The 20,904-nt window shown below is 32.8% G+C and overlaps 1 pseudogene; it reads left to right on the top strand.

Annotated features, from left to right (window-relative positions):
* The first annotated feature begins 7,394 nt into the window (after positions 1-7,394).
* LOC140815492 (uncharacterized) overlaps positions 7,395-20,904 on the top strand; it is a 36,034-nt pseudogene continuing 22,524 nt past the window's right edge.

Raw genomic sequence — 20,904 nt, forward strand, 5'->3', positions numbered from 1 at the left:
AACGGCTGCAAAAATTTTGCAGTGTGGATTTTATTGGCCCACTTTGTTTAAAGACACCCACGAAATCTGTAAGATCTGTGAAAATTGTCAAAAATTGGGTGCAATTTCAAAAAGAAACATGATGCCTTTGAATCCTATCATTGAAATTGAAATCTTTGACTGTTGGGGAATTGATTTTATGGGACCTTTTCCACCGTCGTTTGGATACTTGTATATTTTAGTTGTAGTTGATTATGTTTCCAAATGGATAGAGGCAATTCCATGTCGAACAAATGATCATAAAATCGTCATCAAATTTTTGAAAGAAAATATTTTTAGTAGATTCGGAATTCCTCGAGCTATGATAAGTGATGGGGGAACTCACTTTGTTAATAAACCATTTGCTTCATTAATGAAAAAATATGGTATTACTCACAAAGTAACAACTCCTTATCATCCTCAAAAAAATGGACAAGTTGAATTAGCTAATAGGGAGATAAAGCAAATTTTGGAAAAAACTGTTAACTCAAATAGAAAAGATTGGTCTCTGCGACTTAATGATGCACTGTGGGCATATCGAACAGCTTTTAAAACATCATTGAATATGTTTCCCTATAGGTTGGTTTATGGAAAACATTGTCATTTGCCTGTGGAATTGGAACATAAAGCTTATTGGGCGATCAAAACTTTAAATTCAAGCATGGATGATGCCAACAAATTGCGTAAATTGCAACTTAATGAACTTGATGAACTCAGAAATGATGCGTATGAGAATTCAAGGATTTATAAAGCAAAAATCAAATCATTTCATGATAAAACAATTCTTAGAAAATCTTTTGAGATTGGTAAAAAAGTTTTGCTTTATAATTCTCGACTTCACATATTCCCAGGAAAATTACGATCAAGATGGACAGGCCCATATGTTGTAAAGCATGTGTATCCTTATGGAGCTGTGGATATTGAAAATCCTAAAAATGGTGATGTTTTTAAAGTGAATGGACAAAGGCTTAAACCATTTTTGGAAAATGAAATCTTTCAAGAAGAGTTTATTTCCCTTTCTGATCCTTAAATTTTTATGTTGCATTTAATTTTGTTTGTTTTTATTTCAGGTTTCCTTAATCTTTTTATTTTCCCGGTTAAATGGCGGATAATGGTACTCCGTGACTCTCATAGTCGGTGAAATCAGTTTCCCACAATTGCTGATACAAAAATAAAAAAAAATCATTTCTTTTCTTTTCAAAATGGATGAAATTCTCTCAAAAATTTGTAAATATTTTCCCTCTGTTTCTGAAAATGTTCTAAGAAAAATTTATGCAGGAAGGTGTGAAAGATTGAGATTGCTAATGCAAAAAGGAATTCCAGAAGATATTCGTCTTGTAATTGAATCTAAGGTCCGATTAGGAGGAGAAGTTCCACAATCATTGCTCATTCGGTATTTGCCTGGATTAGGAAAAAGCACTTATGCGAAAAAACGAAGGGCAAAAAGTTTAGGGGTTTGTCATAAGTGTGCAAGATGGACTTGTGACAAACGATGCAGATCTTTGGGATGTGTTTCCGATAACAGAGAAGATAAAATTGGTTTCATTAAGAATGGGCTGAGTAAGGAGTCTTTGGATAACATCTTATTGACTCTTGAGACGCATTCTAGTGGACATGTGCATATTGAACTTCTCCGTTTATGGAAACAATTTCAAGATAAGCGTCATAGTCTTGGGAATCTGACTAAAAAAGACCCTGTTTGCCAATTTATAAGAAAATTGGATGTGAAGCATATCCTCGACTCATAGAAGGCGTTGAAGCCGTTTCTGGACGTAAAACCAGAGGAAAATTGTGAGCCACAATCACACTACTGTTTATATGCATGTATGTCATTATTGTTTTTACTATTTATTCTGTTTACAGCTGTGACCCATAGTTTTGTCTTGATAACATATTACCCCTATAAAATCTCTCATCTTTCTCTCTATTTTCGCAGAAAAAAAAAGAAAGTAAAAACATGGCTGGATCCTCTGCACAAACATTGAAAAATATTTGTGTATTTTGTGGGTCGAGTCCTGGAAAAAATGAAGTGTTTGTAGAAGCAGCGAATAATCTTGGAAAGATATTGGCTGAGAGAAAAATTCACTTGGTATATGGGGGAGGTAATATTGGGTTAATGGGATCTGTTTCAACATCTGCTCATCTTGGAGGTAGTCAGGTTTTGGGTATTATTCCTATAGCTTTAGCTGAAGGAAATATTACAGGTGTTACGATTGGGGAGGAATTAAAAGTCTCTTCTATGTATGAAAGAATCACTCAAATGATTGAAAATTCTGATGCTTTTATCGCACTACCAGGTGGTTTTGGTACATTAGAAGAAATTTTTCACACTGTTTCTTGGGCACAACTTAATATCCATAATAAACCTGTGGGCTTGTTGAATATCAATAATTATTATGACAGTTTGTTGACATTTCTTGATAAAGCTGTGGAACAGAATTTCATTTCAGAAAATTCACGACGGATGCTCATCTGTGCTTCGACTGCCGATCAATTAATTGATGATTTGGAAGCTTTTGTTCATAAGCCAGATCCGATGATAACAAAGATCAATTGGTCGCAATCAAGCAGTAAGAAAAGGAAGTTGGATCATTGATTCAAAAGTCGTGGATTGGTTTGCATTTGTTTCAGTTTATTATCTTCAATAAAATTCCAGGTGATATCTCTTTCATTATGCACTCTTTATTACTAGTTATTTTGACATTAGGGACAATGTCATATTCTGATTGGGGGGAGAACAAACTTATATAAAAAACATTTAAAAAAAAATTAAAAAATTAAAAAAAATATATTATTTTAAAATAAAATCATGTTTATTGTTTGTATCTTAGTAATTTTTGCAAAAATGTTATACATTACATGTTTGAAAGATTTAAATTAGAATATGCATTAATCTATTTAAGAATGTTTAAATTTTTATTTGAAAAAAAAATGTCAATTTTAATATTCTGATCAATATAAAATGATTTATGAAATCTTTTTGAGTGATTAACCATTGTGATAAAATCAGGTATTAAAGTATATGGCCCAAGATATACCTTATAAGAGTGCCTAAAATTTTAAACTCACACATATTTTGTGAGTGAGTGGAGAGGACTGAGAAAACAGCTTTCGAGCCTTTATTGATCATGAGAGAGACTATCTACTGTTTAGATCTTGAGTTCTTATTTTGAAAAAAAAAATGATATTTCCTGAAAAAAAAAAGAAAAAAAAAGAGAAAAATACAAAAAGAAGATGTTGAAGATCTATGTAATTTTTAAGTTATATGCTGCGACCCATTTTTCTCTCATAAGAATAAAAAGAAAAAAGAAAAAAAAAAAGAAAGAGAGAAATACATTGTACAAATTAAATAAATATGTGGTCAAAAAGCATAAACTTAGTCTGATTCCATGATGTAAAAAAAAAAAAAAAATCAGGAAAAAGAAAATATATAATAAGAACAAATGGATTTTAACTCAATGGATTTTCTATCTTTTGATTAGTTTGGCTCGTTTGTCTGTCTGCATTCTGTAAACCATTTTCCTGAGCATTCATCTGTATTCCAACTCCATGAGAGAAATCGTTGCCATAAATAGAAACATTTATTAACCTGTAAGGATATGGAGTTGAAACTCTTACTAGGAATTTCTGAAGGCCGTGTACACTTAACTACCTGAAATAAGCTTTGAATTAATCATCTCAAATTATTCCATAAATTATAATTATGATGATCTTGATATAACTTTGACAGTTTTCAAATTTAATTTAAACACTTAGATAGTTTTGATTACATTTCTATTTAAATTAATCAATATGTTTTGTATTACTATTAACGCTCAAATTGCTAGGGACTAGCAATAAGCTGGTTGGGAGGTGTGATAAACATAAAAATTGTACATTAATTAAATGTTTTATAATATAAATATATAGTTTTTGTTTTATTAAATGTTTAAATATTATATGTTTTATAATAAATTGTATAAAATATAAGTTGTTGTGTAATTATAAGTTTTTACTATTTTTACAGGTTCGATAAAAGAAGAATAAACTTGGCATTGCAAATGGGATTAAGATGATTCTTGGACCTGTAGAAAGTTGATGTTAATATCTACAATATTGATGGCAAGCATGAGATAAAAATCCTTTCACAATTGGGATCAAATTAAGCAACAATTAAAGTTACCAAATGAGTGGCAGTTTTACCATGCTCTAGTATTTTGACCATATCTCTCAAATTACTTGGTCAAATATTCTGAAAAAAATACCACAACTAGACAACTCAATTATCCACATGTTTCATTTTATGTGAAGAAGCAAATTCGAAGAAGAAGACCTTCAAAAGTGATGTGTAATATAATATTAATTTCTTGGAACACCAATGAAGACTTTTGTGTAAAAAATAATATTTTATTTGTAGTTGTCTCCCCAAATTTGGCTATAAATAGGGGTGTATTGTAATGTATTGGGATATCCCTCATTCTATGAACAAACCTTTGAGTTCATAATATTTCTCTCTATATTTTTCCTTTATTTCTTCATTTAAATATAATTAGCATGTTAATTTCATATTCAAAGTTTTACACTTTGAATAATGAATAGCTAACTTCCTAAAGTTGAGATGATAAGGTGAAACTCTTGGCATGATAATAAGGTTATTAAAAGGTAAGAATTTATGTTTTATATTATTTAATCATTATTTATTGTTTATGTTATATTTATTTCTTTAAGCATTTTTATACCCTATTTATAAGTGGGAGTTTTGATTTATTGTTGCTATATGTTACACTAAATTCTTGGAACCATTTAAATGTTAGTTTGGTATTACCAACCATTTAAAGTGGATGCCTTGATTTATTATATATAAATATATTATAATATTAAATTCTTGGAACCATTTAAATGTTAGTTTGGTTTACCAACCATTTAACTTGGATTCCTTGATTTACTATATATAAATATATCATAATAATATTTTCTTGGTACCATTTAAATGTTAGTTTGGTTTTACCAACCATTTAAAGTGGGAACCTTGATTTAGTGTTTACAAATATATATAGCACAATAAATACTTGACCACATTTATAAGTTTTGGTATATATACTTATAAGATAATAATATATAACATAATATAAATATGATTATTTAATATATTGGAACCATTTTATTAAGTGGATTTCAATATTGTTCATTAATGTTAATTTTATTAAAATGCCAAGAGTGGATCCTTTAATCTCAACTACTTAAATTAAAATTTGAACAATTAAAATTTACCCATTAAAGATTCAATTAAAATTAAAAAGAAACAAAAACAAAAACAAAAAGACATTTTAGTGGACTTGTAATTACCTTTGCTTCCCTGTGGATACGATATTCGGACTCACCGAATTATACTACTTGTGGACAACCTGCTCTTGGGAGTGCAACAATCAAAGTCGCAACATCGAGCATAGTGGTTGGGAAGGATTCCTAGCAAGCTAGGACTCTACCCGTGGCTTATCTGGAGGCTCAGCTGTGCGCAAGGGAACAGGGCTCGGCCATGGTGGTCTAGGCTAGGCTAGGCTAGGTGTCTATGGTCCTGAGAGGGTTCACGAGGGTCTGGGCTTGGGGTTGACTCGAGGGTGAAGGTTCTAGCAATAGTTCGAATAGTCCTAGTTGGTTTTACTTCTCGCGCGGCTCGGGTCCTTCGCACCAAGGGCTGCAACGAGATAGGGTTGGTCCAGTGGGTCCATGAGGGTTCCTAAAGGGTCTCATCAGGGGTTGGCTCAAGGTGGCTCGGGCTTGGCTCGTGGAAACCGGGAATTGGCTCATGAGTTTTAGCTTATGGTTCGGCCTTGGGGTTTTTAAATGGTTAAGGTTTGAAACGTGGTTCAACGGGGGTCGAATCATGGTTCAGGAGGGCTAATTAAATATAAAAAGCCTATGTTTAAAATTTGGGAATTTTATAATAAAGTTTGAATTTAAGTCGGGATTAAAACGCATTACTAATTTATAATTAAGGAATAAATAAAAGCCATGGATTTAAGCTAAATAAAAATATGAGAAATTTAAATTAAGCCTAAATAATTATTTGGGATGGTTTAGAGTCAACGAAAATAATAAAAAATCAAAATCATGAAATTTTACATTTAAGGCTAAAACGGCATTTTACACATGTAAAATAGTAAACGTCGTGGAAGTATCCTGAATGCTGTAAAATATGTCAATATGATTATTTTAAATGTTTATGGAATTTTATGGTGAAACGTTAACGCTAAAAGATATGTTAACATTCTTGGTTTAAAAGAAAAACGATTCATACATGTTTAATTTTATAAAGTTATGAAATTATAAAATGTTGAAGGAAGTGAAGTAATTGTGACTAATACGATGATACAATTATACATAAGGCCAATGCTCAGTTGACGGGTGAGAGTGTCGCTGATATCCCCGTCGGCTAGTACTGTGGTTACATGTAGATGGATCCATCGACCCCTAATACGAATGTCACAATTAACGACTTGAATTCAAAGAAAAAAAGAATACGTAAATGTATATGATGAATATGAATATTTTTATGATGTTATGAAAAATATTTATGTTTGTATTTATGCATGATTATGAAAATGTTATTTTACGTAAAAGTATTTTCACTATCACACGTGAGTATATACGTAGTATTTGTTATCAAGAATATGGTTTGCTGAGTCGTAAGATTCACTAGGTGTGATCGATGCGTGTGAGTTTGATAATAATGATAGTGGAGGTTTTGATGGTTGATCTTGCTGAACGGAAGGTGCACATAACCCGAGGACCAGTACTAGATTTTCCGCATTTATGATTATGACTTATGATTTTAAGTTTAAGTTAAAGATACTTTGACGAATTTTATTATTCTTTTGAGTGGGTTTTGATAGGTTGCTAGTTTTAGCTTTATTGCTAAGTTAGGATTTACAAACGTTTGACGATTTTATGTTTTGAACTATTTCCTTTGGATTTTTAAATATAGTTGGATGTTTATTTTTAAAATGGTGTCAAAAATATTTTAAGTAAATATATATGTATTTCGGCCGAGATAATTGAGCATAAAAAAATTCTAGTACTTTTTAAGAAAACGAATAGTGGACGTTTCAGTTGGTATCAGAGCAATGTTCCTTTAAAGGGTTGTGCCACCATCAGTGCCGGGAAGCTCAGTCGTCAATCCTCAAATTTGTAAGTTTATATGCTTTATATGATTTTTATGTTGATACATTCATGATTACATGAATTATATGTTTATGTCACATGTTTAATAGCTTTATGAGAATATATGTTTTATATGCTTAAACTTGCTAAAATGAATTAGTATATGTTGTATGATTAGGAAATTTAGATTTAAATGCATGTTGGTTACATTATAATTTTGAAAACGTTCGGATATAATGCCTCCTAGACGCGCACCTAGTACTGATAGGCAGACAGAGAATGTTGAGGATCGTCATGTTAATGCACCCCCGCCTCCTCATGGAGATGCTGCTACGCGTGCACTGGAGGGCATGGCTCGTTTCTTTGAGTAGCAGTTTCAGCAGGCTCCTAGGCCACATCACGATATCTGTGATCAGTTCCGGAGACTAGGGCCGAAAGAATTTCTGCACCACTGACCCATTTGCTGTTGAGGCATGGATTCGAGCACTTGAGGTGCACTTTCGCTATTTGCATATGGGAGATGCTGATCGCGTGAGGTGTGTTACATATATGTTTAGGGATGATGCTTAGTTACTGCTGATGTTCGAGGACGCTTGAAGAGGGAATTCATGACTCTCCGTCATGGAGACACTTCTGTGGCTGTTTGTGAGGAAGTTCGATAGGTGCTGTCAATTTGTGCCCATCATTGCTAGGGATGCTGCTAAGAAGCTTAGACAGTTTCTGGATGTTCTATGACCTACCATACGTCGTGACGTGATGATGATGCGTCCCTTGAATTATGCTGCTGCTACTACCTATGCATTTCAAGCCGAGCAATCTTTGAAATACATTGATTTTGAGATGCAACGCAAAAGACAGCAACACCAGCAGAATTCTCAGCCAAGTAAAAAGCCATACACGGACTTCCTAGACCTCAAGGGCCACAAAAGCCCCAAGGTCAAGTTAAGAATCCAGGACCACTAAAGCCACCACAACGTGGAGCATCGAAACCTGCAGAGGGAGCACTGTGCAAGAAGTGCAATCGCGTACATTATGGACAATGCATGTGGGGAACTTTTAGATGCTTTATTTGCAAGGAGGAAAAGCATAAGGCTGCTGATTGCCAAAAAATAAAGCATCTACTGTGGGAAGAGCTTACGTTATGCATGCCTAGGAGGCTGGAGAGGAGGCAGACACGACCCTTATCACTGGTGACCTGGTTATTTAACGTTTTTATATTGTCTTTATTACATGAAATGTTAAATTGGTTATTAGAATTGATTTGGGATTATGGATAACCTAGTGGAAATTAGGTTTCATGCTCTACCTTAGTTGGAATTAAGGATGAAATGGAAATTGTAGAAATTGGATTTGATTTTGAGCCTTAATTTATGTAAATGATGTAATAATTCCAAATAAAAATTTATGGCCAAAAATTGAGAAAAATCATAACTGTGTGCGTGATTGGGTATTTCCGAAATTTTGGAAGGGCTAATATGTATTATCGAAAATTTTGGGGGCAATAATGAAAATTCTCGAAAATTTAAGGATCAAATTCAGATTTTCGAAATATAAGGACTGAAATGCAATTAACCGAAATCTAGGGGATAAATTTTAATTTCTGAAACTATAAGGACCAAAAAAGTGCAATTCCAAAATTGGAGGGTCCAAAATTGAAATTTCCGAAAAATTTAAGGGTCAATTTGTAATTTTCGAAAAACATTTCTCGAGACTAAAATGCAAATTTCGAAGAATTGAAAGGTCAAAATGCAATTAATCAGAAGTTATAAGGGGGAATTGTGATTTTTCCTAGAAACAATAGGATCCAATCAATCATATTCATGACATATTTGGGAAATTAATGACACATATTCCTTAAGCTTCAACACAACTAATCTAAAAACGCTTTCAACACATAGAGGATATACATTCTAGGTATAGCTACCTATGCACTATTAGACTCGGGGAGCTATACACTCTTTCATATCCGAGGCTTTGTTAAGCGACTGAATATTACACTGAGGATATGGGATTGGGTTTCATAGTTTCTATTCGTTCCGGTGACCAAATGATCACGTCTAGCATTGTGAAGAATCTGGAGCTTCGTTTATATGAAGATGTGGTTCGGGCAGATCTTATCGTACTCACTATGCCTGAATTTTACATCATACTTGGTATGGATTGGTTATCGACAAATGGAGCTTCGATTGATTTTCATCAGAGATCAGTGTCTATTCGACCGCCTAGTGGGAAATCTTTTTTCTTGAGGCGGCGAGGAACAAGCAAATGCTGCACATTATCTCTTGTCTGTGTGGGAGGAACTTATGAGACGAGGATGCCAACCTTTTAGCATTGTGTCAGTGATGTGAAAGGGGATCGGTTACGGTGACCGGAATGCGCAACGGAAGTTCAAAAAATCAAATTTTACACAAGAAATTTCGGGCCACCATGTTCTTTGTGTAGCAAAATACAATAAAACACAAAGATGACATTCATAGTGTGTTTAGAAATGTACCTATCAATCTTAAAAGATTGATGATGGCTACAACTTAGTTGATATACAACTAAGCTCTTCAATGGCAAGACAATCTTCAAGCTTCCTTTGAGCCCACCTTGCTCAAATATTAAGCCCACCACCAACTAGCTAGAGCCACTCTAATTTTGCACTAGAAAAATAGAGCATTTTTCAAAGAGAAGTATTTTTCATCCTCAACACTTGAAGAAGAAAAATTGAGAGAAAAACTTGGAGAGAATGTGTGTGTATATTTCGGCCATTGCATGTGGTAAATGGGGGAAGGGAGACTTGTCTTGGTCTTGCAAAAAGTAGAGACAAAAGTAGCATGCCAAGCCTTGATAGTTGCAAAAGTTGTCTCCAACCCTTCACCTCCCATGCATGCATATATTATATGGTTTTAACAAATTAAAAACCATGGACTAAATTTAATTATCTCAAACATATTGAGACTAATTAAACCTTACTTGAATTTACCCAAGTCCCACTAGTTAATAATAATTAAATTGAGCTCTACAAGACTCAATATGATTTAATTAATTCAACACTTGAATTAATTTAATTATTTGGACTATACTAGGTCCACTAGTATTTAATTAATTCAACGCTTGAATTAATTAATTTAGTCCATAATAATGTTTATGAAAATCACAATTTTCAATACATTATCACTTGGCAACTTTTAATTTAGGAACACTTCCATAAATTAAAATTTACATTTCTCTCATAGAAGTCATTACTTCTATTTTCCTTACACTTATAACTCATTTATAAGTCGTTCAACACATTGAACTAGTTTCTCCTTTATAGAAGTCATACTTCTAATTTTCCTTACGCTTATAAACTCCTTTATAATCCGTTCAACACATTGAACTAATTTTACTTCTCAACGGGATCTAGAAAAGCCAGCACTTGTGTGGCCCTCAATGGTTCATTGATACAAATAGCCGTGGGTTCACATCTCCATGTGATTCGGACTAAACATGTCCTTATATGAGCATACCCCAATTGCTCCATTCTTACTTATCAACCCCTTGATAACAAGAACGTCAGAACTCAAGTCTGATAGTACCCAACCAACCATGTTAAACGCCCTAGCAACATCGCTTACATGATTCCCTAGGTATCAAATGATAGTGCCTGCAAGAACCATTCAATTATGGTTAGCGTACAGTACGGTCCCTTCAACTCATATATCCCGACCGATTCGACAACCATTGGTTTATCGAGAGTTGTCAATGAATCGATACTATGTGTCATGTGGTAGTTGCATCGATGGTGTAATCTATGAAACCCCTTTCATAATTACCACCATACTCTAATCAGAGATTTAATCTACATACACATGAGAACACATAGGATATCCATACCCGAAGGTAAGCGGTGAATCCCCGACTACAATGCATCGACTCCTATATGTTTCGACAGAACACCCAACCTTGCCACCTGATGACCCTATGAGAGTCGGTAATCAAGCCAAAGTGTAATTCTAGCACATAGAGTCTCAATGTTGTCCTGGGTCATAAGGACTAATGGTGTACAACCATAAACTAGGACCTTTCCACTCGATAAGTGAGAACTACTTGGAAAGTCCTTTATGGAGGGTTGTTCAGTACACTCTACCTGAGTGATAGTAATATTTCATCATTCATATGGAATTCTCACGGAGGAGAGGGACTAGCAGTTCAAGCACTTTTCCACAATTTCTGTCCGGTTGGACCTAATCAGTTGAAATGTACCTGCACTATGGACAATTATTTCATTTGGGTCAAAATTTCAGGAGAAGAAATCTCTCTCTGAGAGAAGTAATGGGATTTGTTACAAATTGGGATTTTCTTTAGCAGCACACCTAATTTGTGGTGGTTTGATATGGAATAATTGGAGCAAATGGGTGGAGCTTAAATGATTAAATAAAATTAGGACGAAAAACCTTACCCACTTCATTCACAGAGATTAAGGGAATCTCTAAGAGATCTTCAGAATGAGCCTAGTTGGTTGTGAAGTTGATGACTATTCTTCTGTCTGGATTCCCAACTCAAATTCATAGGCTTTAAGACGGAAACAAGTCGTGCATTGAGTTTGGAGATATTTGGACTCCCTCATAGCCACCGTTTTACATTCAATTTATCTCATGACTTCAAATCAATTTCCCGATTAGTGTATATTTACCAAAAAATGTTAGTTCAATAAAAATACTGCAATCATTCATCAAACTCATTAGATGTTCTCACCAGAATTCATTTGGATTATCAAATTTCTAGATCAAATAGTTAGCTGTTCTCTTCGGTTTGATCATTTTCCTCGCATATATATTTGGGTCATTTTCTCCCAGATTTATTTGGCGGTTGAACATGTCTTAATCTTGTGGAACTGTTCTTGTCGAGAGTTTGTGATATGATGTTTTTGATCAGATTGTGAAGTTTGACATTTTTTTTATTCTTCACCCGTCTATTCAGACATATGTTTTTCCACCATTTGTAAAGCACCATCGAATATGGTTATAGCTGTATTGGCTTTAAAATCTTCATTGAACCATAGTATGGACACACCCATATCATTATCTTGAGCCAATAAATGTGCATACGTTCGTATTTCCAATCGTCATAAAATCTTTACAAAAACATTGAAATTTTATTAAAAGATGTCAGTAAAAAAAAACATAAGAGTTCAATAAAAACCCTATATAATTCAACTTGTTGGGATTTATTAGATTAGATGATGGGTGAATAAACTCTTTTAAATTTTTTAGCAACTTTGAGATGTTAGTAATAATTTTTATGTTAAAAATTATTCTCGAACACGACTAGATTTATTAGACCGCTGGAAAATGAACAGTGTGAAAATAGTCTTACATTGACTAGTGATAAACTATTTAATGAAATTGAAAGTTATTTAAGAAAGAACTTGAAAAACGTCATATGCAAGAATGTAAAGTGCGTAATAAAAATGATACATATATTTTATGGATGTTTGGAGATAACACTCTTACGTCACTTTTTTTCTACTTAAGAAGGATTTTACTAAAATACTTAGTTTTACGTCTGTAACACACTCATTTCAGTTAGGACTTATCACAGCTAGAGTTCAGAGTATGCGGCTTAACTTTCCTTGCGTGAACAACTTAAATTCTTGATTTACTGTCTGAACATCTGAAATGACCCAGCAGTCCGAAATCTGAATTACAATTAAAGAAGCGGTTGGATAATGAAATAGCTTGATGCTATATTTGTCAATCACCAAAAACTTAGGGTATAAGAAATATTCAAACAAAAATATTAAATGAAATTATTTTCAAAAATATTATTAATTTTTATTATTTTAAACAAAGTTAATGTTTCCCCAACACATGTGTCATTTTCCTCGCAAAATTACTTCTTACTTAATATTGAATTAAGTTGAGGCTATATATTACAACTAATTTTAAACTGGTTGGTGCATTTTTATTTAAATCCATAGTTATACAGTCATTATATAATTTTATTGATAATTTTTTTGTTTTCCTAAATAGTTTTTTTAAAAATAGTTTAATTTATCTATGTCTATATTTTTAAATTACACTACTTATCTATATTTTAAAAAAAATTAATTTGAAAAAATAAACTATCATGTTTAGATTAGGGGTGGAAAAAAATATCGATAGTTTAGTGCATCGTATTTACCGTACCGCAAAATAACACACATATTGAATTTAAAGGTATACGACTATTTGGTACGGTATGATATCGTAAAGAACTTTTCGGTTCGGCATCGGTATAGAATTTAAAAAATTTTGGTATTTTGGTATATACCGAAATAATGAATTTTTTTATACTATTATATTAGAGTGTGAATTTGGTTGCTTGGCCAGTTTTGGCCCGGTACAGGTTAAGCCCAAAACACGTGTCAAGGGATTTTTTTCTACCAGACTACCACAACAGCAAAGACCGCACATTATAGGGAGGGCATAAGGTCCAAAATTAAAACGACGTAATTCAACTGCCTGCAAATCTAGGGAAAATGGAGAATAGCTAATAATTGTTTTAACTGCTTAAAATTAATAACGTGTGATATGGTTATATGGTTTTAAAGTAGTTTTCTACTTGATTGCCTTAAAAATGTATTTTTTAATAATTGTTTTTATTATTTAAAATAAGTTTGATGATTTTGTTTTTTAAAATAAGGAGTTTTGAGGTGATTTTATACGTCGATACGTGATTTTTATCGATATTCGATTTTCATAAAAAATACGAACTTTTTAACAACATGGACTAATATTCACGAACTTTCCTAAACGAATAATTTTTATATGGGCTTATTTGGCCTGTATAGCTTTTTAATGTCCCAAGCTAGCACACTTATTATTTATCAAAAATAAAGCCCAAAACCCAACCCCTTTTTATTTAATATGCAGCCCCCCACCCTAACCACACAAGACTCATAGCACTCTCAAAATTCATGGAACACAAGATTTTTACAAGAGGAAGGCATCGGTTTTTACAAAGAAATTTTAGCCAAGGTCGCATGTCGTCGTTCTTCGCATCGTCAACGTATTTTCGTTCGTTATATATGCAAAGTCACGTCATATTTATTCATTTTCTCATCTATCACACCCTAATATGTATAATGGTTGTTGCATGAAAAACAAGTTTCCCTTTTTAATTTATTTCTTTTTTTGCAAATAATGTGTTTATTAAGTATGATTTTGCATCAAAACATGATATATGTTTACATGAAGGGGCTGCCATGATTAGGATCAATATGTAACATTTTTACACAAAGTTAAGGGTCCTAGAATGCACGTTGATAGGAGGCACTTGAATTTAAAACAAGCTGGAAACCGAAATTTTGCTTGGTGTCAAAGGTTCGCATTTAAGGGAACGACATGCATGCTTGGCTTTGGCTCAACAGGGCGGGTTGGGACGTGGTTGGGTCATTAGAGGAGTTCTAGCCATGCTATGACTCGAGTGATAAACATAAAAAATTGTAATTAATTAAATGTTTTATAATATAAATATATAGTTTTTTGTTTATAAATGTTTAAATAATATGTTTTATAAATTGTATAAAATATAAGTTGTTGTGTAATTATAAGTTTTTACTATTTTTACAGGTTCGATAAAAGAAGAATAAACTTGCATTGCAAATGGGATTAGATGATTCTTGGACCTGTAGAAAGTTGATGATTAAATCTACAATATTGATGGCAAGCATGAGATAAAAATCCTTTCACAATTGGGATCAAATTAAGCAACAATTAAAGTTACCAAATGAGTGGGCAGTTTACCATGCTCTAGTATTTTGACCATATCTCTCAAATTACTTGGTCAAATATCTGAAAAAAATACCACAACAGACAACTCAATTATCCACATGTTTCATTATGTGAGAAGCAAATTCGAAGAAGAAGATTTCAAAAGTGATGTAATATAATATAATTTCTTGGAAACACCAATGAAGACTTTTGTGTAAAAAATAATATTTTATTGTAGGTCTCCCAAATTTGGTATAAATAGGGGTGTATTGTAATGTATTGGATATCCCTCATTCTATGAAAAAAACCTTTGAGTTCATAATATTTCCTCTATATTTTTCCTTTATTCTTCATAAATACAATAGCATGTTAATTTCATATTCAAAGTTTTACACTTTGAATAATGATAGCTAACTCCTAAAGTTGAGATGATAAGGTGAAATCTTGGCATGATAATAGGTTATTAAAAGGTTAGAATTTATGTTTTATATTATTAATCATTTATTATTGTTTAGTTATATTTATTTCTTTAAGCATTTTTATACCCTATTTATAAGTGGGAGTTTTGATTTATTGTTGCTATATGTACCTAAATTTGGAACCATTTAAATGTTAGTTTGGTATTACCAACCATTTAAAGTGGATGCCTTGAATTATTATATTAAATATATTATAATATTAATTCTTGGAACCATTTAAATGTTAGTTTGGTTTTACCAACATATTAACTTGGATTCCTTGATTTACTATTATAAATATATCATAATAATATTTCTTGGTACCATTTAAAGTTAGTTTGGTTTTACCAACCATTTAAAGTGAGAACCTTGATTTAGTGTTTACAAATATATATAGCACAATAAATACTTGACCACATTATAAGTTTGATATATATACTTATAAGATAATATATATAACATAATATAAATATGATTATTTAATATATTGGAACCATTTTATTAAGGATTTCAATATTGTTCATTAATGTTAATTTATAAAATGCCAAGAGTGGATCCTTAATCTCACTACTTAATTAAAATTGAACAATTAAAATTACCCATTAAAGATTCAATTAAATTAAAAAGAAACAAAAACAAAAACAAAAAGACATTGTAGTGGACTTGTAATACCTTTGCTTCCCTTGTGATACGATATTGGACTCACGAATTAACTACTTGTGGACAACCTGCTCTTGGGAGTGCAAAATCAAAGTCGCAACAAGTTTTTGGCGCCGTTGCCGGGGGGAAGAGTATAATTATTTCAAGTCTATTTAATTTTGTTTATAGTTTATTTTATATTTGAATATTTATTGCTTGGTGTGTTTTATTCTTTTGCATTTGCATTTGCATGAGCATTTGGTCACGTACACTAGTGGTCGACTCATTCGAAATAACCCTTTATTTTTACAAACATGGCGGAAGAACCCATCCAAAGAAAATGAAGATGAAATTCAATCTCAACATGATCATGATAGACGAAGAACTCTTAGAGATCACATGAATCCTACACGTACTAGTGCACCTTCATGTCTAGTTTATCCCCCTGATGCATCTCATTTTAATTTAAGCCTGGTATTATCCAACTTTTACCCAACTTTCATAGCTTAGATCTTGAAAATCCATACATGCATTACGAGAGTTTGAAGAAGTGTGTGCAAACACCTAATGATCTAAATTGTAGCATGAACACCATTCGACTAAGCTTTTTCCTTTTTCTTTAAAAGATAAAGCTAAAACTTGGCTACAAAATTTTAGATCGGGATCCATTCGAACTTGGGATGAAATTGCAACCACAATTTTTGAAAAAGTTTTTTCCATCTCATAGAACAAATTCTTTCAGAAGGCAAATCATCACTTTCACCAAAAACAAGGAGAACTTTTTATCAATGTGGGATAGATACAAAGAATTGCTTAATCTTGTCACATCATGGTTTTGAAATTTGGAGAGTTGTTTCTCAATTTTATGAAGGCTTAACACCTAAGCTAGGCAAATGGTTGAATTATGTGTAATGGAACATTTGAAGATATAAGATCCAAACGAGGCAATGAGTCTTGATCATTAGCTGTGAAAATGCTCAAAATTGGGACACTATGGTACAATCGAACCATCAAACAAGATTCACTCTTACATCTGGTGGAGGTATGTACACTCTCAAAGATGAACATGATCTTCAAGCTAGATTACTTCTTGGCAAGAAAGTTGAAGCACTTGAATTGAAAAAAAATGTCAATTAAAACTGTTCAAGAAATTGCGTGTCACATCTGGATACAAGTGATCATTTTACAAAAGATTGTCCCAACTTTGCCCTCTTTTAAAGAATGTCTCCTATGAACAAGCCAATGTTTTGAACAATTTCAAAAGGCAAATTTTGAACCATTTTCAAAATTCAAATCAGGTTGGCGAAACCATCCAAATTTAGTTGAGGAATGTAATGCCTGCCACAATTTCCGCAACCACATTTTCAAAATCAACAAAATTTCAAAATATGCACCTTATGTTCCTCCACGAAAAGAAAATTGGAAGATACATTGAATTCTTTCACTGCAAAGCAAGAGTCTATCAATACTCAAACTGCTCAAACCATGACAGATTTGAAAGATACTCTTGTAAATTTGCATTGCACTTATGTTCATGAGAAGGTAAATTTCCTTCACAACCTTTGCCTAATCCCAAGGATCATCATTCACAAATTGGAACTTCTGGAAATCAACCGATGGATCAGGTAAAAATTATTACCCTTCGAAGTGGTAAGGTTGTGGAAAAATCCATTCTTGAACCTTGTGAAGATGATGATTAAATCAAACTCAAAGGGTAAGGAAGTGGAAACCATAACTTGCGAGAGGAGGAGTTCAACAGCAGTGTCACCACCATTCCCTCATGCATTGAAAATACAAAAAAATCAAAATTGAATCTGATATATATGATATTTTTAAACAAGTAAAAGTTAATATCCTTTATTAGATGCAATAAAACAGGTACCCATCAATATCTAAATTTTTGAAGAACTGTGCACTGTGAAAAGAAAATTGAATGTGAAAAAGAAAGCATTTTAGCCGAACAAGTAAGTGCAATCATTCAAACAAAAATACTTTGAAATACAAGACCCTTGTGTCCTACTATTTCATGTATTATTGGAGAACGAAAAAGATTAAAAAGCCTTGCTTGATCTTGGAGCTAGTGTGAATTTACTTCCATATTCAGTTTATCAGAACTCAATCTAGGCGAGTTAAAACCTACTTCGGTAACACTTTTCTTGCCGATAGTCTGTTAAAGTGCCAAGAGGTATGGTAGAAGACGTGTTGGTCCAAGTTGATAACTTTGTATATCCTGTCGATTTCATAGTTTTAGATACACAACCTATCGAAGCTGTAATGCAATTCTGTAATTTTGGGTCGTCCATTTTAGCAACTTCTATGCTCTTTAAATTGCAGGAATGGAATAATGAAGTTGTCATTTGGTAGCATGACCTTGGAGCTCAAGTTTTTTAATCTTTGTAAGCAACCCCATGACAAAAAGGAGATGAAAGTGAAGATGAAAATCTTATTGAAACTCTTGTGGAAGAAAACATTCAAAGAAGGGAGTACTCGTGATCAATTAGATATTTGTTCAATTGAAACTGTTAAAGAAAATATTGAAATTGATTTGATGATTTTATCAGGATCACGTTAACAGGATCAGAGAAAGAATTTGAGGCGAAATATGAGAACAAAGCGAACCACCCATATTGGAGTAAAACCCTTGCCGAAGAATTGAAGTATGCATTCTTGGAGATATTGAAACATATCCAGTGGTAATTTCTTCCAAACTAGAAAGTGATCAAGAAGGTAATAGTTGATATGCTAAAGACATAAAAATGCAATTGGTTGGACACTGAAAGATTCTCAAGGGCATTAATCCACTAATTGCACACACAAAATTCATTTAGAGAAAAATGCTAAAACATCTCAACAACCACAAAGGAGATTAAATCCACACATGAAAGATGTTGTGAAAACTGAAGTTCTCAAAACTACTTGATGTTGGGATTATTACCCTATTTCTGATAGTATAGTGGGTAAGTCCAACACAAGTAGTTCCAAAAAAATCTGGCATCACAGTGAAAAAAATGAAAAAGGTGAATTGTTAACAAGTAGAGTCCCATCTAGTGGCGGATGTGTATTGACTATAGAAAATAATGATGCCACTAGAAAAGATCATTTTCATTACATTTTTGGATCAAATTTTAGAAAGAGTAGCTGGTCATCCTACTACTGTTTTTCTTGACGGATATTCAGGCTATTATCAAAATTCCCATTGCACTCGAAGATCAAGATAAAACTAACATTCACATGTCCTTTTGGAACATTGCATTTAGAAGGATGCATTTGGATTATGCAATGCCCCAGCAACATTTCAAAGATGTATGTAAGCATTTTTTGCGAATGGTTGAAAATTGTTTGGAAATTTTCATGGATGATTTAACTGTCTTGGGAATACATTTGATAATTGTCTTGAAAATTGGAAAAATTTTAAAAAGATGCGAGGAAAAAGGTCTATTTAAATTGGGAAAAATGTCATTACATGATTACTTTGGAATGTTTTGGGACATGTCGTGTCATCTCATGGAATTGAAGTTGATAAAGCAAAAGTTGATGTCATGTCCATTTACCCCCCCAAAATCATTAAAGAAATTCGATCATTTTTGGGACATGCTGGATTTTAAGGAGGTTTATAAAGGACTTTAGTTTAATCTCTAAACCCATTGTAACCTTTAACAAAAGACACTGCATTTGAGTGGACTCAAGAATGTCAAAATGCTTTTGATAAAAATCATCGACATTTAACATCAGCTCCTATCATGCAACCTCCTGACTGGTCTTTACCATTTGAAACATGTGCGATGCGAGTGATTATGCAGTCGGTGCAGTACTGGGTCAAAGAAGAAACGGTAAGCCTTATGTGATATTATGCAAGTAGACTTAAACAATGCTCAAATGAATTACTCCACAACTGAAAAAGAACTACTTGCTGTAATATTGCATTAGATAAATTTCGTTCTTATTTGATTGGATCAACGACTTTTGGTTTAATGATCATTCTGCTATTGATATTTGTTGACGAAACAGGATGCAAAGCCACGACTGATACGATGGATTTTGTTTGCTCCAAGAATTTGAACTGTGATCAAGATAAAAAAAGAACCGAGAATGTCGTAGCCGATCATTATCGAGAATAGTAAACAGGATCATCTTGTGAATGACACCAATTAATGATAATTTTCCTGATGAACATCTATTTTCAGTTACTACTACAACTTGGTTTGCTAATTAGTAAATTGTGTGACAGGAAAAATGCCACCGCAATGGAGTCCCAAGATAGAGAAAATTTTGAATGAGGTAAAACTTTTATTGGGATGATCCGTATGTTCAAGTATGTCCAGATCAAATTTTTCGACGTTGCATTCCGACAAGAGGGAAGTAGTGTCATTAAATTTTGTCATTCAGAAGCATGCGGAGGACATTTTTCTTCAAAGAAAAACGGCTGCAAAAATTTGAGTGTGGTTTTATTGGCCCACTTGTTTAAAGACACCACGAAATCTGTAAGATCTGTGAAAATTGTCAAAAATTGGGTGCAATTTCAAAAAGAAACATGATGCTTTGAATCCTATCATTGAAATGAAATCTTTGACTGTTGGGGAATTGATTTTATGGGACCTTTTCCACCGTCGTTTGGATACTTGTAATTTTAGTTTCAGTTGATTATGTTTCCAAATGGATAGAGGCAATCCATGTCGAACAAATGATCATAAAATCGTCATCAAATTTTTGAAAGAAAATATTTTTTAGTAGTTCGGAATTCCTCGAGCTATGATAGTGATGGGGAACTCACTTGTTAATAAACAATTTGCTTCATTAATGAAAAAATATGGTATTACTCACAACGTAACAACTCCTGATCATCCTCAAAAAAATGGAACAAGTTGAATTAGCTAATAGGGATAAAGCAAATTTTTGGCAAAAACTTTGTTAACTCAAAATAGAAAAGA

This window comes from Primulina eburnea, chromosome 15 (assembly GCF_022965805.1).
Source record: "Primulina eburnea isolate SZY01 chromosome 15, ASM2296580v1, whole genome shotgun sequence".
Classification (NCBI taxonomy): Eukaryota; Viridiplantae; Streptophyta; class Magnoliopsida; order Lamiales; family Gesneriaceae; genus Primulina; species Primulina eburnea.